Raw genomic sequence first — 16322 nt, 5'->3', positions numbered from 1 at the left:
AGTTTCCTAAATGAATTCAATATTTACCACCATTTCTTTACTGAGTGTGGCTATTTCATTTTTTAAAATTTTTGAATTCTTGATTTTTGAATCATCTTTTGTTTGTCTGGATTTCAATACTAGTTTGCTTTTTAGCCATCCAAGCACCCATGCATACTCTTTTAAGTTGTCTCCTGTGAATGATTGCCATTTGCCTTTATAGTCGGAAGTCAACTTTCTGGATAACAATTTTCACTCACACATTGTTTTCCCCATCAGAATATTGAAGACAGTGTTTCACTGTATTTTGGAATTGAATGTTGCTGTGATGAAATTTAAGGCCATCTTGAATAATTTCTTTTTGAAGTTGACTTTTTTTTTCTGCCTGTTTGCCTAAGGTAGTTTTTATCAGGGACACACAATAATTTAATTATGATTTGTGTTATTTCTGAATATTCTGTTAAAAGTTTTTTCCTGATATATAATATAACCTCTTCAGATTCAGATCCTCATGTCTTAGAAATGTTACTGTATTATATTCCTTAAATTTTTTATTTCACTCCTGTTTCTAATAGTTTTTCATATATTCAATTATCTTTGTGTGTCTATTTGTCATCTCTCAATGAGAATCTATTTCCCTTTTTTCTGAATTTCCTATATTTGCTTTGAATCTTTTCTTTGTGTCACTTATTTGACTTTTTATTTTGTTTATCTTGTTTCTTGCTATTTCTAATCTATCCAATCAATTTGACTATTTTGGTTCTCAATTAATTTTCTTAGTTGTGAAATCGTATATTTCAACTCATTTTTGTTCTCTTTCATCTCATCTCTGTGATCCACTTTATTGACTTCTACTTACTCTTATCAAATTATTTTGTATTTCAAAATGATCTCCAGGGTATGCTTTTAGTCTTTGGATTATGTTTCATGCAGGTAGTTCTTTGTCCTTATTTTGTATATAATGTTATTGTTTACTCTTTCTTTTTTTTTTTTTTTTTTTTATTTGAGACAGGGTCTCACTTTGTCACCCAGGCTGGAATGGAGTGGCATGATCTCAAACTCACTGAAGCCTTGACCTTCTGGGCTCAAGCAATCCTCCTGCCTCAATCTCAATGTAGCTAGGACTACAGGCATGTGCCACCATGCCCAGCTAATTTCTTTTGTGTATTTTTTTTTCCATAAAGGTGTGGTCTCTCCATGTTAAGCTCAGGCAATCTGCCCACCTGGACCTCCCAAAGTGCTAGAATTACAGGCATGTGCCACTGTGCCCTGCCATATATAATGCTTTATTTTTTTTTCTCTTCCACCTCTAACCTTATCCTTCTTTTCCTTTTTTTTCTTCCTATTGCGATATGTTTACATAGTTCATGTATGCTATTTCTTTGAATTTTTAAAATGAGCAACTTGGCTCAGATCTTGTATCTGCACTGACTTTCTGTGACTGAATTATCCTAGACACGTTTTCTACCTTTTAAGACGATTTTCTCTACAATACTATATTTAAAGGCTAGGTATTTTGATCTACATATTTTCTCTAACTTGTGTATTTGGTAGTATTCATGAACCTTTCCTGTACGTATTCAAGGTCTCTCTAGTTGTGAACTGGATCAGGTCGCAAAGACATCTTTTCAGCATTTCTCACTGTCCCTCCATCATCAACATTTTCTATCTCTTCTAGATGATCCCAGCAGTAGAAAAACAGGTTCTTACATGCCATAGTTTTGAAAGTGCTTGATTGATCACCTTTCTCTCCAGTCATTGCTGCATACCCGTCTACCTTTACTGCAAACTTCCTTAAAATATTTTCTATATTTAGTTGCCCCAACTCTTTCCCTCTTATTCTCCCTGCATCTCAGTAGGCCTTCACTCTTTACATTACGTAGAAACCACTCTTGTCACGGCCAACAGTAATCACCGTGTGGCTAAATTCAGTGGTCAATTCTCAGTCCTCATCTTATCTGATTATTAATTAGCAATATTTAACATAGCACTTGACACTCATTCTTACTTGAATCATCTGCTCTTGACATCCAGGACACCATCCTGTCTCACTGACCAGCCATTTTCAGTTTCCTTTTCTGGTTCCTTCTGATCTTCTTAACTTATTAAAGCTGTAATGCTCTTAGGCCCTGCCTTTTAACTTCCTCTTTTCTATTTCTCACAACCTTGGTGAGAGCTTTAAATGCTATCCATATGTTGAGAAGACCTTATATTTTATCTCCAGTCAGGCTCTCTTCACTAAACTCCACACATCAAATCTCCATTTGGATGTCTAATGGGCATTTCAAAATTTACATATCCAGAGCCAAACTCCTGATCTTTTTCACAGTTTCTGCTTCTTTAATATTCTTCCTCATCTCAATTAATGGCTACATTTTTGTTTTCTGCCCCATCTCAATTAATGGCTACATTTTTATTTTCCAGGTATAATTTTGCAGACATACTTGACTCACTTCTTTTACACCCTCATCTAATCAGTCAGAAAATCCTATTAGCTCTACTTTCCAAATACATCCACATTTCAGCCTCTTTTTATAACCTCTTTTGCTACCACTGTCATCATCTTTTCTCTGAATTATTGATATATCTTCCTAATTGGTCCCCTTGCTTCTGTTCTTGCCCCTCCTATTGCCTGTCTTTGAGACCATAGTCAGAATGGCCCAATTAAAATATGTTAGATCAAGAGTATCCTGTGTTTGAAACTCTTCATGGCGTCACTTCTCACTGCATGTAAAACTTAAAATACTCAACAATGATATGAGGCCTATGCAATAGACCTGCCTCCAGGCCCAGCCCAATAACTCTTTTATCCCATCTTCTATTTAATACTAACCTCTGCCTAGCTCATCCCATCTAAGTGGCCCTGTCTAGCTGGCTGTTTCTCATGCCTGCCCTTGCACCAGCTGTTTCTGCTGCCTGGAATCTCCACCTCCATCTATCTACATGGTTCATTCTCTCACTTCCTTCCAGCCTTTGTTCACTTGCCACCTTCTCCCAGAGGCCTTCTCTGACCATCCTATTAAAAATTGGAACCCTTTTCCCCTCAGGACTTTTCTATCTCTTTTTTCTCCTTTAATTTTCTTCATATGATTTAAAATATTCTAATAAGAATATGATATCCTATAAGAATATTGAATATAAAATTTATATTAGAACATGATCAATGCCATGAAGAAAATTAAAGGAAATTTACTTGGTTTGTTTTTAATATCTGTCTCTATTATAGTGTAAATTGCATAAAACTAGAGATTTTTGTCTGATTTGTTCACTCATATTTCCTCAGTGCTTAGAACAGTGCCAGATACATAATAGTTTTCCAATAAAGAATGATTGAATAAACAAATAAATCAATGAAAAAATAAATTGCGGACGGGTGATGCCTTAGCTGCAGCTGAATGTAATTCATGCTATGAGACGTGGGCTTTTTCATATTGTTTCATAAATTGCCATGTTAGGGCATTCTCATCCCATCTAAAAGTCTGACAATCCCTTGGTTTTTTGCTCTTTTATTCAGGCACACTTAGTACAGTGTGCCTGAAGATAGAAACTCTTGATGATACTTTCTCACTGATATTTCCCTGTATTACGTAAGTTGTTTGTAGTTAGACTTATCCTGATTTTCCTAGGGCTCATGAGTCACTCCCTCAGTTAGGTTCACTCAAAACTACAGAGTATTGATGAGAATTTACAGGATTTTTGTGACTCATCATTCCTTAAGTACCGGCTTCTTGAGAGATGGGGCAAGGCATGATGGTGCTGAGATCATCTGTTTTCTTGCTTTGGCATTCTACTTTTTCTGGCTGCATATTCTGTTGTACTCCTTTCAAAATTTGGGTTGTGCTTGTGAGTTTTGTTGTTGTTATTTTTACTTTTTATTTTGTTAAATATTGTGGGAGAGAGATTTTTCACTTCTGTTTTTATCCTATCTTTGCAAGAAATCCAGATATTATTTTTTTAATGAAGCAATAGTTAAAAATAAATCAACAATCCGTGCTATTGTTGTATTTTTGTTTCCTGTTTTTTTATTTTAGTTAAAATATGCAACTATTTGTTGCAGATTTCAAGATCATTATGGTTTTTTTTTTTTTTCAGGTTGCTTTTTACCTTTCCAGCTATAGATTTTACTGTGGAAATTTCTAAGTAACATTTGCCTAAACTGTATAATCATGCACTTTTCTTTGGTTTAAACATGAACATCCTTGTTTTGTGATATATAAAAGCTTTTATAATTAAATAAAAGCAAAATTCAACAGTATTACATATCATCAAGAAAAAAGTAAGTTTTCTCAAATGCTAAAGCAGATCTTTATGAGGAGATTTTTCTAAATCTTAAACTTAATATGAAATTTGAGGAACATGGACTTTTTATTAAAATTCTTTTAACATCTTACATAAAAATGACACATACCTTTAAATATTTCAGCCACTCTAGCAACATGATGCCTCGTTAATAAGTTCTCTGTTTAAAGGTGGTCAGCATGGTTTGCATCCGAAATAAAAACTGATTCATCATATGAGAGCCTACCTGACCCACAGTGGATTCATGGGGACTAGACTACATTTTACTTTCTTGAAATTCTTCAATTTACTAAACAAATGCCCTAATCACACACCCTTGCTTTCAGGAAAGAGAAAAGTTCTTATTGAATTTTCATCTTTCACTAGAGCTCACTTAGTGAGGGCTGTCTATAGCTGCTTGTTCCTGTTTCACTTCCTGCACACAGTAGGGGAACTGGTTCTCAGGCTGTCATCATTAAAATTTGTTAAGCCTCAGCCTTAGTAAGTTATATTGAGGCAATAACATAAGAATGGAATAAATAATAGAAAACCTAGGGATAATGAAAAATGTAGGCATCAGAAGAATGTGTATATAGATATGAAAAGGATGAAAAATGTTAGTGATAACTTGCTAATTTATGTTGTCCTTATTAATATTTTGAAATCGTATGCATTTCTCCAGTAGATTCTCTAAAACTGTTGCAAACAGAAGGCAAATAATGGAATGGACACTTACAGTATTACCACCCTTTCTAAAAATTCTAACTCAACATAACAATTTTTAAATCATAGTTTCCAAGTAATTATCTGATATTGAGTGTAGGATAATTGAAATTAATTTTAGCTAACAAAATGAAATGGGCAGAAATGTATGCTTATTTTGACTAAAGATTTTAAATAACAGAAGTATAACTTTCTCTACTAATTGGGAGATTTCTGTTGGTAGATGAGTTCTCAAAATTTGAAAAATAACTTAGAAAACATGATGGGGAGAAAAGTATTGCCTTTTTCTGTCGTACTAGAACTTAACTGAAGCATTTGTATTAAGGTCCCATATTTTGTTTATGTAACATAATCAATAATGTTAAATAATTGACATTTATTAAGTTACTAATTCCCTTACACATAATAATGAAATGATTGTAATTGGGCATGTAGCAAATGATGTATTTAATCAAGAGTTTTGCTAATTATTTTCTAGCTTTTCTTAGATTGAGATGGCAAGTAGTCCTAAGTGTATATGCTGCCTGCTTGTGTTATTTTCTGTTTTGATTTTCTTTAATGCTTGAGAAGTAAAAGGAATAAGTAAATTTTAAAACTATTTCCTCATTTGTATTTTAAAGAATGCTTATTTTTCTTATACAACTCAGCTTTAATAATGCTTCTTTTTTCCTGTGTAAAATGCTCACAGGAACTTCTGCTTTAAAAAAAAAAAAAGAAAAAGAAAAAGATGGAACTAATCAGGAAAATTGATTATTTTTAATAACATTGTAATATGGATATTATTTTCTCTTTTTTAATGGAGTCATGAACTTCTATCTAAAGTATAACAGCAGAAAAACAAACAACTCCTGAAGAAATACTTGGCAGACAAAATGAATGCCCCATGGTGAGTCTTACCTTTCAGCAAAGTCAAAGCATAACCAAAGGTACATTTGTAGGAGATTATTAGATAAGAGAAATGATTCACACACTGCCAGGATACACATATTGCTCTGTGAGAACTTCCTTCTGAGTTAGGATGCTTCTGAGAGAATGGGCTAAGCTGTACAGATGCCTACACAAACATAGGGGGTACGCGTTATGATTTTCCAACAGGAAGATCATTTTATTTTCCAAACATAATGTTTTCTTGCTACCTTCTAGGTTATGCAATCTATTTTGCTGGGTAACCATGGCAGTGCAGTAATTCTCAGGTTAAAGCTTTTCATGAAACAAAGCTTACACTTTTTCTAGCAGCGGGAAACATTTGACTGAAAAGCAAATCACAATCTTTTGAGACTAGATGCATGCTGTGTAATTTTGAGTTCAGCATGTGTCTTGGGGAGTGTGTTTAATAAATTCTTTTCCCTGAGGCAGCTCTATTTTGTCTGCCTAGGGATACAAAGGACATTCTGTTCAACTGTTAGAACTCCATATTGACCTAGGCAAGTACTTATAATTGCTAAAAAGCAAATGAAAAATTGCAAGTTATTTTTGCTATTCTCTTTACGGTATATTCTTATTGAAAATACTTTTGGGGGGGCATATAAATAGGTTATTTTAAGATGTTTTTAGGTTTAAGGCAATACAATAAAATTGCTGAAAATGATATTACTAAATATTTTGCCTTTATTAAAGTGTTAGTCATCTAATTTTTAAGACACATTGGTTGTCATTGATTTTCAACATATTTATGCATGTTTGTGTGTGTAAATCATTTTGGAGTATTTGTTTAATGTACTCATGAAACTTGGAAGCACAAAAAACAGTTCTCTCTTTCTTCTCACAATAGTAAAATTTAAGAAAAAAACAGAAAATATTTAGATTCATGTGGATAATACCTACTTACTGATATATACAGATGTTAATAAGCTCAATAAATTAATTCAGCCATTTATTTATTTATTTTATTTTATCTTACCAAACTTCTTATGTAGAATTTCAATGGAAAGTTAAAATTTTAGAATTTGGCTTACTTTGTAGTTCGTTTTTTTTTTTTTTTTTTTGTCTTGACCATCCCTTTCCCAAACATTTAAAATTATAATATTTGGGAAAATAAGTTGCTCGACTACCAAGAAACTGAGTTTCCTTTGAACACTGTAAATACAGATAAGTAATATAGAGTTTACCTGCATTTATTTAGTTTTTGAGATCTATTTTTTTCAAACTGAACTGCGTAATATATTACTCCCTTATATTGTCTTATAGAATCTGAACACTAAATGCAATACTAGAAAGCAAATTCAGAAAGAGTAGCTTGTCACATAAAAACGAATACTATACAAAAAGTTTGTGTGGGTGGTTTTAAGGCTAATATTTCATTTCTAATATTTAATTTGATATTTGAGCATTACAAACTGATGTCTTGTGTTTTTAGATATTAGGTTTTATGCTATACTTTAGCTTAGGCAGAAATAGAATTGCATAAATAAAATTTGGTGACTTAAAAAAGAAAATAGGAATAAACTACTAGGAATAATAGGATAAAGGAAAGGAAAAATAAAAGCAGAATAAGAAATATTCTATGTACAAAACTAAAAGGACTCAACCAGAAGAACTATATGTTCTGTCACAATTAATTTGCCTTTTAAAATATTTATTATATATCTATATTCAATATAGATATTCAATTCTTCTCTGAAACACTAAAATATGAGTTCTGAAGATTTATGTTAGAGATTAATGGAAACACTGTCATTTGTTAGCTACATCAGAAACATTTGTTAATTATTTTACATTATCATTTTTTCTTTTTTATCTTATCAGCAATAGGTGTGGTTTAATTTAGGATTTAGGAAGACAGTGTAAGTATGTGGCATATATATTTTCTTAATGTTGCATCATTTCATACATTTAATTATTTTGATGGCAAAATGCTAATGTCACATTGTGTAAAAGTTTGTGGAATAAAAGATATTGTAGCCATCTTTGACCACTGTTTGCTTCCTGGTCATAAATATTCAAATATGTCCCACAGAAAAAAATCCTTACTCCTTCCTCAAAACTCTCATCCCATTACAGCATTTGCTTGAAGTCTATCATCTCATAATTTAAGTCATATCAATTTCTGAAAGATGCTTCCCAGGGCTGGTACCTCAGGATCAGCTACTTGGACGTAGCTTCTCTTAGTCCAAAGGCACACCAGGAAGTTAATTTATTTGCCCTCCATTTATCAAACATATAATGTGGAGACAAAGACAAGATGACTTCCAGACACATGTAAGTAAAAGAGAGCAGAGCTGTGGGCACATAAACATCACAGGTCCACAGCAATTCTAAAATTCAGCCAGGCAAATGAATTTGTGAGTTCTTTGATTAGGGCAATTCTGCTCCCCTGGATTGCTTCTTTGTTGTTCTTCGCTCTTCCCACTAAGTAAATGTTCATTTTCTGTGAGGAAGGCATTTATGAGCAACTGAAAAGCTTCTCAGCATGCTACCTGCCTGAAGGAATATGGAAGCAAAAAGGCAACTTTTTAATTTTAAAATGTCTGTGTCTCTCCAGCTCATGGATATATAAGTTATTTTAAAACCTCGTAGATTTTCTAGATACCAAATTATAAATTTACTCCATTTGACATAATTCATACCCCCAAATCTCTTTGAGATAAGCTTGTCTCTGCTACACTTCAGGGTTCTGTGGGACAATTTTCTTAAAAGTTTTTTGTGTTGAATCAAAGGTGAGTTATTAAGAAATTCCTTAGGACTGATAGAAGCCCATTTGTCTAGCTAAAATGTTCTATAGGGCACCTTGTTAAATCTGTTTAACAACTTATCAGACAAAGGATTTCACAGTAGACCTTTGATTTGATATTTACTACTGAAACATTATGGATTCCATCTTTGCAAAGAGTCCTTTTTCACTAAGGTAGTTGTTTGCTAGGGGGTGACCAAGGAGGAAAAACAATTTCATCTTTGATCTCAGCAAATACTGACTTTTTAATATTTTCACCAAATTCTGCTTGAAAATGGAACAGTATCTCCTTTAGTTCATCTCGTTTCTTATGTACTTTGTCATGGGAATCTCAAATAAGACAGTTGGCACTTACAGCATTTTGTATGAAAATCGTAGCCAGAACTAAGTACATTGGGTACACTTTTAATATTCCGTGTTATTCCTGGCCACACTTCTGCTAATTTTGCTGCGCTAGCAGCATGTAATAACTTGTATATCCCTTTTTTTCTATAATTTTATCTGTTGCAGGCAATAGCAGTTTTCTCACTTCCCTTAAAACTCCACTGATATTCTCCTTGAGTAACTTTAGACTTATTCCCACTAACAATTCCCAAAGTCAATGCTACATGTTTTAGGTTTCTATTACAGCAGGATCCTGCTTCCAGATATTAATTATGTTTTAGTTATCCATTGCTGCACTGCAAACTACATCAAAAGTTAGTAACTTCAAACAATAACAATAACCAGTTTATTTGTATACACTTCCTCAATAAGGGCTGGGCTGGGTTCCGTTTTGTTTTGCTTTTTCCTCAGGGTCTTACCAGTGTTATTCTTGTGGCTGCATTTCACTGTTCAGTTTGGAGACTGTAATAACCTACGTTTTACTCTTTCTATACAGACTAAATGTCTCTTGGTCTCTAGGTGGCCTATCCTGCAAAGTAGCTAGACATGTTATAGGATGACTCAGTACTACTGAGAACTGAAAAATGGATGTTTTCAGGCCTTCTTAAGGCCTGGGATCAGAAATCTCAGGACATTACTTTTGCCATGTTCTTTGTCAAAACAGTCCCTGAGGGCATTCTAGATTCAAAGGGAAAAACAGACTCTACCTCTTGACTGGAGAGTGCTAAGGTCACATTTCAGGAGAAGATTAGGAATGGGAGATTTTGGTGTGGCCGTCTTAGAAATACAATCTTCCAAAATATATAGTATAATACATTAGTGTAGATATTTGAACTTCTAACCTCATTGGGTGTTATAATGATATAGTCTCATAAGTTATTCAATTTAGTATCCTATACATTGCAAGAATCTCTTCTTCTGGTGGAAATATGATAAAATATAAAATTTGCCAACCCCCAAATTTCTCCTCACAAGTATAGGAAAAAAAAAACCGTTTTTATCATTGAATGAGCATTCAACTGACTACAATTCACATTCTAGGCAATCCCTAAAGAGATGGCAAAGAACAAAGGAATGTAACTATTTTCTATAGCCAAGCTGATGCAATCCATTACATACATGTTGGATTGTATGTTTAAATGTTTCCATTCAAAGGAAAAATTAAACTTGCATGTTTTCAACAAATAGGAAGTTACATCTTGGAGTCAAATATCCAGGCTTATACTTCTGAAGAGTCAGGGAGAAATAGTGCTCCTCTCCTTGATGTTTATATTTCAAAAAAGATGTTTTCAGAGGTCCCCATGAAAGACATTCCTGGGATCAAAACTGGCAAGAGGCTCATTGAATTTTAGAAAGATTTGCATATATCTCAAAGAGACAGAAAAAAACATTTACAATTTCCAGTGTTCTAATAGAAGACAAGTAGTTCTTCGATGGGTGGGAAAGGAGTTCTCTTCCCTTTGGCACCAGGGAAAATTTTTAATGTAAATATTTTTTAGATTTATTTCTACCCTATATTCAGCACCATTCTTACCAGATGACCATCTAGGTGTGCACTGAGTGCTTTAAAGAGAAAATTGCTATAGCATTGTAAATCGTACTTTATTGGCTACTAGTCATCATGAAAGTATTCTTTACATGTAATGATAAAGTTGGTACAAATTTTACCCATTTATCCTAGGGCACCATTTATTCTTTTCACTATTCCCTTGCCTTTTAATTGCTTGCTTTCATTATCATTGCCCCATTGAGTTCATCTTTATCACTGCCAGTCAAGAGTTCTTTGCAAATCTGATCATGTTACTTTTCTTCTCAAATTGTCCATTAGGTTTTCTGTGCTTTCAGAATAAATTTCACACTTGTTTTCACATTATACAGAGAGTATTGTAAGCTTTCTTTTGCCTACCTATCTGACTTGCTTCCTTACACTTGCACCACTCTTTAGCTATAAGTTAAAATCTTTAGTTAAGGGCGTCATGCCTTCTTAAGTCTCTGTGCCTTTGCATGTACTCTTGCTTTCATGCTAAGCATCCTCCTATCCCTTCTTCATATAAACTAATATAATGCCTGTTCATTATTCAAAGATTCAGCTGATGCTTTATCTTCTCTGAGAGGCCATTTCTTTCTATGTATAGCTTCTGCCAAGTAACCCTTTTTGATACTCTCTACTATGTCTTCTGCATTTCTGTAACTCTGGCACCAAGTACAAAGCATTTGGTGCCCAAATTTTACCAAATAAATGTTTGATAACTTTAAAAAGGAATAAGTTCTTTGAGGTAGGTAATCTAATGCTGTTGCGGGGGTGAGGTAAGAAGAAACTGGAAATTTATTTAACATCTTTTGGATTTTAAAGAGGAAAATTAAGAAGCTGAGGGCAAGTTGTTTTCTCCTTGGGTAAAAAAGCCCAAGATTGCCAATATGTGGGCTTTCTGTGGAGTAACTTTCTTTTAAAGTTACTCCATCTCTGGGAGTATGGGTTTGGAGTAACTTTAAATGAAAATTTTCTGCCAGAATTTGAAATGGTGGACTTAGGTCTCAGTCAAGATGAGGTTAACACCTCACCAGAGTTAGAATATGTTAAGAAAGACAATAATCCTAAGTATAAAAATTAGGAAAAAATAATCCAAAAAATTGCAAGTTAGTGAGTCAGAAAGAGAATAAAATAATGCATTTGCTGAGTAAACTGAGGTCATATTAACTAAATTCCTTATGCCGTAAATGGGTTTAGCTACATATTTACTTGCCTTTTAATAGGTTTAATTGTGTGCTTTTTGCCAATGACTGGTGTTTAGGAAATGGGAACTTCAACATTAGAAAAGAGAAAGGATATGGGAAGTCCTAAATCTAAGCTCTCTGAAGGAGAGATGTTTAGAGGTGTTAAAGGTTAGGAACACAGAAAAGGGGCAGTGGAAATTGGCATGTTAGTTTTCATATTTCATGCTGCATATGTTGCCTATTTGGTACCAACCTATACATGCAGACAGTACTTTAACTGTGAACTGTTTTGTGTTGTTACTTCATTTATAACGGTGAAACCAGGAGGTACATGGAAGCGAGTACTCCTTCACTGAGATTTTAAAAACAGTTATCCGAGTGTCTCTATAATGTAACCAATTAATTAGTGGGAATGTACAGATAGAGGCTGAGAATGGCTGTCATTTTTGGGAAGGATGGAGGAAGAGAATCTAACAAAGTGGCAAACAGAGTAGTAGAATATAAGTAATGGCATGGAAATTAGGAAGAGAGAGAGGGAATAATTAATATTGCCAATGGCTGAAGAGAGGTTAAGTAGAAAGAAGACTGAAAGAACTCATTGGCTTTGCCAAGTAGGGAACTGTTGGGGGTCTTAGCAAGAACAGGTTATGTAGAATGATGAGGGTGGAAAATGTGGAAATCAGCCTGTCATAAATTAGAATAAATGGGGGGAGGGGTGGGAATATCAATATCAACACTATCATATTTATGTATCCATAACCAATGTGTAATATTGGATTGTATTTTTTTAAAATTTACAAATTATATTTCTAGATAATACTATACTAGCTGCCATTGAAATCTATTCTTTTCTTCTTGAGCCAACACAGAGGTGAGAAAATAAATCTTCCCTGGATTTCTTGGTGTTGCTATGAGGTCTTGACCATCTAAAAGACAGACATTGATACACTATGAACATAACGTTTGCTTTATTTCCCCCAGAAAAAAAAATGTTCTCTTCATATAGTATGGATACTAGATCTGCACTCTTTTGTCTCCTTAATTGTAGTCAGTTGATCCCATCTAGAGATTAAGATTTATCCTAATTAACCCAGAGCGAAACACTTACATTTTGGGGTAGGGACTTTCACCCTCTTCAGAAGGAGACCTTTGAAGGAAATAAGAGAATTATTTCCCTGTATGTTTACATTTCAAATGAAGAGAAAACCCCAAGTGGTAAACTTAGAGATGCTAGTGTTATTTTCCATCTAGAAGCATATTTACATTCAAAGTATAAGAGCTCAAAATTATTTCCCTTTTCTTCCCAAGGTGAATATGCTTACATTAGGAATAAAAGGTTGCCCTCCCTTCATTTAAGAGGGAAGGAGAGACAACTGTCCCTCTACTATATAAGCCCCTAGGTCCATATTTTCAGAGTCTCCCTTCCACAGTACAATCTTGGCATATGTGTGGAACTATCTCTTTGACTATATGTAGCCTCTCATCTGGTCACCTAGGTGGTACTAGCCTTGGGGGACCAGTGCTACGTTACTCTGGCTGCTGTTATTGTAAGAAAATAAACCTCTGATTTCTGACCCAGATGCCTGATATTTCTACTAGTATCGATTTATCTGTCTCTCTGTCTGTCTAATCCATCTGTATTAGTCTGTTTTCACAATGCCAATAAAGACATGCCTGAGACTGGGCAATTTATAAAACAGGTCTAATGGGCTTACAGTTCCAAATGGGTGTGGAGGCCTCACAATCATGCTGGAAGGCAAAGAGGTGCAAGCCACGTTTTACATGGATGGCCCCAGGCAAAGAGAGAGAGCTCGTGCAGGGAAATTCTTGTTTTTAAAACCATCAGATCTCATGAGACTTATTCACTATCATGAGAACAGCATGGGAAAGACCCGCCCCCATGATTCAAAGACCTCCCACTGGGTTCTTCCCATGAACTGTGGGAGTTGTGGGAGTTACAATTCAAGATGAGATTTGGGTGGGGACACAGGCAAACCATGTCACCATCTATCTGTCTATCTATTTGTCAATATATAAATGTGAAAGTAGGGTAACATCTCAGACCCATCACAGTTTCTGACTTACCATCAGCTAGACCATGTTATCTTGACCATCATATAGTTACCGTAGATGAACAACTGAATTCTAGTTATTACAATGTGAGTGGAAATGATGTCTGTCACTTCCAGGCCTGATTCTTAAACATTATTTGTTTTGTCCTCTATGTATTTTCTCTTTCTGTTCAACTGGGATTGCCAGAGATCTTGGAAGCCAGTTTTTGAAAATGGCTGATTTGCTATGAGTCTGGGTTTCTGAAAGACTGCCTACTTACCCACTCCTCTCATGTACTTTACCTTGCTGGCCAGAAACATTGATTCTTCACTACTATTTGAGTGAGACATAAATTTCTATTTTGTCTATTTGTTAGAGCAGTTAAGAACAATACTATGTTTACACATAATAGAGTGGGTAAGAGTTTATTTTAGGGACAGATTGCATGTAAATAAATTACTAACTGATCTTCAGCAAAATACTTAATCTTTCTGTTCCTCATTTTTCTCATCTGTAAACTGGGATAACTCTTAGGACTTTTCTTGAGATTAAATTAATATATTTAAAGTGCTTAGAACAATGTCTAGCACATAGAAAATAGCCTGAAGTACTTCATTATTGTTATTATTATACATTCATTACTTGATTTTTCTCTTAAGGTAAGTTTTCAAGAATAATCTCTGCAGATAATTGCAGATTTGGTTCATTTATCTTGATCATTAGATTGTATTCCATTATATTAAGGCCTATACTTAGTTATTTCTTGACTACAAACTATAAGAACATAAGTGTGAAGAACATGTAACAACTTCAGAATTGTAGTTATTTTTGTGGAAAAAGGAAAGAGGGGAGGGGATGCAATTGTATATCTTTTTCTAAATGGCAATTTTGATAATTATGGGTGATAAATACATAGGTTCCTTTTATATTACACCTGTATTTTCTCTAATTTTGAAATATATAATTAAAATAAATTGCAAATTACTTTTTATGACCTTTTACTAATAAACAATAAATTTTCCTATAAATTGGTGCATTTTACTCATTTATAGCTTTTTTTCTAAGTCATTTATAAGATTTGTGTTTTTATGTACCATTAATGGAATAGTGCAGTTTTGAATATAGCCCAAAGTATTCAATTCTTAAACACGGATGGTATAAACATGACATAGTAAACTTAATCCAACTATTAGTATTGCTATAATTTATTGAATCTAATATACCATCAAGTGTAAAAAGCCTCATTTTACATAGCATTCAGAAAGAAAAATATTCTGATTTTAAGAAACCATGAAGTGTAACATGCATTCTAATTTTAGAGATGTTAAGATGTAAAAAAAATGGTGTGTTGGAAATAATAAAATATATTTTTTCCAATAGCAGTTTTCATTTCTTCAATAGACATAAATATCATCAAAGAATTTAGTTTGTTTCTTAGCTTTATTGAAGTATGTTTTATATAAAATTTTTAAAAGTAAATTTAAAGGTTCAATTTGATTGAATTTTGATAGTTATATTGTGTAATAGATCATTTTCATCACCTCTTTACTATAAGTTTCCTTTCTGTGACCCCTTACCTGTAATAGCCACTTCTGGTTTCTATACTTATATTTTTCCTTTTCTAGAAGTTCATTTAAATGAAATAATACCATATGTAGTCTTCCTGGTCAGGGTTTTTTTTTTTATTCCATAGGTTATTGGGGTATAGACAGGTGGTATTTGGTTATATGAGTTAAGTATACACTGCACCCTATTTGTAGTCTTTTATCCCTCCCCCCACTCCCACTCTTCCTCCCAAGTCCCCAAAGTCCATTGTATCATTCTTATGCCTTTGCATCCTCGTAGCTTAGCTCCCACATGTCAGTGAGAACATATAGTGTTTAGTTTTCCATTCCTGAATTGCTTCACTTAGAATAATAGTCTCCAATCTCATCCAGGTCACATAAAATGCGTTAATTCATTCTTTTTTATGGCTGAGTAGTATTCTATTGTGTGTGTGTGTGTGTGTGTGTGTGTGTGTGTGTATACACCACAGTTTCTTTATCCACTCATTGACTGATGGGCATTTGGGTTGGTTCCATGATTTTGCAATTGCAAATTGTGCTGCTATAAACATGCATGTGCAAGTATCTTTTTCATATAATGACTTATTTTCTTCAGGGTAGATACTCTGTCATGGGATTGCTGGATCAAATGGTAGTTCTACTTTTAGTTCTTTAAGGAATTTCCACACTGTTTTCCATAGTGGCTGTACTAATTTACATTCCCACCAGCAGTGTAGAAGTGTTCCCTGTTCACTGCATCCACGCCAACATCTACTGTTTTTTTATTTTTTGATTATAGTCATTCTTGCAGGAGTAGGTGGTATTGCACTGTGGTTTTGATATGCATTTCCCTGATCATTAGTGATGTTGAACATTTTTTCATTTTTGTTGGTCATTTGTATATCTTGTTTTGGGAATTGTCTATTCATGTTCTTAGCTCATTTTGATGGGATTGGTTTTTTCTTGCTGATTTGTTT

At 33.9% G+C, this 16322-nt stretch overlaps 1 protein-coding gene and 1 long non-coding RNA gene across 3 annotated transcripts in view; one reads left to right on the top strand and one right to left on the bottom strand.

The window, feature by feature from the left end:
• Positions 1-16322, top strand: part of STPG2 (sperm tail PG-rich repeat containing 2) — a 786467-nt gene that overhangs the window by 625110 nt on the left and 145035 nt on the right. The gene's annotated exons all lie outside the window — the stretch shown is intronic.
• Positions 12509-16322, bottom strand: part of LOC129035390 (uncharacterized) — a 126752-nt gene continuing 122938 nt past the window's right edge. Inside the window, exons 5-6 of the long non-coding RNA XR_008502181.2 lie at positions 12858-12896; positions 12509-12675 (exon numbers count right to left, since the gene is read on the bottom strand). This is a non-coding gene — a long non-coding RNA (uncharacterized LOC129035390). The remainder of the gene's footprint in view (positions 12676-12857; positions 12897-16322) is intronic.

Source organism: Pongo pygmaeus, chromosome 3 (assembly GCF_028885625.2).
Source record: "Pongo pygmaeus isolate AG05252 chromosome 3, NHGRI_mPonPyg2-v2.0_pri, whole genome shotgun sequence".
Taxonomy (NCBI): domain Eukaryota; kingdom Metazoa; phylum Chordata; class Mammalia; order Primates; family Hominidae; genus Pongo; species Pongo pygmaeus.
Note: the sequence above shows the minus strand (reverse complement) of the source record. Positions and strands in the feature narration are given on the sequence as shown.